The 1,376-nt window shown below is 38.9% G+C and overlaps 1 pseudogene; it reads right to left on the bottom strand.

Annotated features, from left to right (window-relative positions):
- Window positions 1–394: 394 nt before the first annotated feature.
- LOC114675262 (small nucleolar RNA U13) lies at window positions 395–504 on the bottom strand (annotated as a pseudogene).
- Between the last annotated feature and the right edge of the window lie 872 nt (window positions 505–1,376).

Genomic DNA, 1,376 nt, shown 5'->3' on the forward strand with positions numbered 1-1,376 from the left:
CCTCAAATAATTCACCTGCCTCGGCCTCCCAAAGTGCCTGGATTACAATTGTGAGCCACCGCGCACGGCCTACCAAACCGTTTACTATAGTGGGTGCACTATTTTCACATTCTCACCAGCAGTGTAATGGGGTTCTAATTTCTCCACATCCTCAGCAACACTTATTTTTGATTTTTTGTTTGTTTGTTTATAACCATTGCAGTGGGTATGATGTGGTATTTCATTGTGGTTTTGATGTGCATTTCTTTAATAACTAATGATGTTGAGTATTTTTAATGTGCTTATTACTGGTATATCTTCTTTGGAGAAATATTTATTTAAGTCCTTTGCCCATTTTTGAATTGGTTTGTTTGGGCACCTTTTAGAAATGCTATTTTTTCTCTTCTTTTTTTCATGTCAGATAGGTGATGTGCCTACCTTCTACCCCTAACAAGGTTTGAGGGAGGCACATCTCACCTATAAGTGTGAAAACCCAGTTATCACACTTACGAACCACAAAAGGATTTAGTGAGTTCCAGCAATGGAGCAGTGCAAATTATTCTCAACAAGAAAAATCAAACAAGTTTTTAAAATTAGAAACAAACTTGTTACATTTTTTAGGAACTATGGAGAGTAAATTATATATCCTAAGTGAAGAGGAAGAAACAGAGAAAGATAAAAGAACCAGAAAGCTTCGGGGAGATGAAGAGACCATAAGAGATGCTATTCTTTCAGTTGGGATAGCTAGGCTGCCATGGCTATATCGTGTTTGACTAAATGAGTGTTGGGCGAGGGGTGTGGAACAAGACTGTAAATTGAGGATAAAAGAAAATCAGGAAGAACTATTAAGTCCAAGTGATAATAGATATAAAGATTAGCATTCTAATGAAACATTGGTATTTGGTTGGAGTAAGATATGTTGTGCAAATAAAATTGCATCCTGGGGTTCATTTGTTTGACATTTGGTCTAAAGTACTTTCAGGCCAGGCATGGTAGCTCACACCTATAATCCCAGCACTTTGGGAGGCCGAGGCAGGCAAATCACCTGAGGTAGGGAGTTCAAGACCAGCCTGGCCAATATGGTAAAACCCTGTGTTTACTAAAAATACAAAAATTAATTGGGCGTGATGGTGCATGGCTGTAATCCTAGCTACTACTCTGGAGGCTGAGGCAGGAGAATCGCTAGGACCTGGGAGGCAGAGGTTGCGGTGAGCCGAGATCATGCCACTGCACTCCAGCCTGTACGACAGAGCGAAACTCCAACTCAAAAAAAAAAAAAACAAGTATTTTCAGATTTCGTTCTTATTTAAGTCTATTATATGCTTTTGATATGAACAAGGTAAAAGATAGTATCTCTACCTCAATGAAACAAGTCTTAGCTTATGTCTTACAGATCA

Source organism: Macaca mulatta, chromosome X, assembly GCF_049350105.2.
Source record: "Macaca mulatta isolate MMU2019108-1 chromosome X, T2T-MMU8v2.0, whole genome shotgun sequence".
NCBI lineage: Eukaryota > Metazoa > Chordata > Mammalia > Primates > Cercopithecidae > Macaca > Macaca mulatta.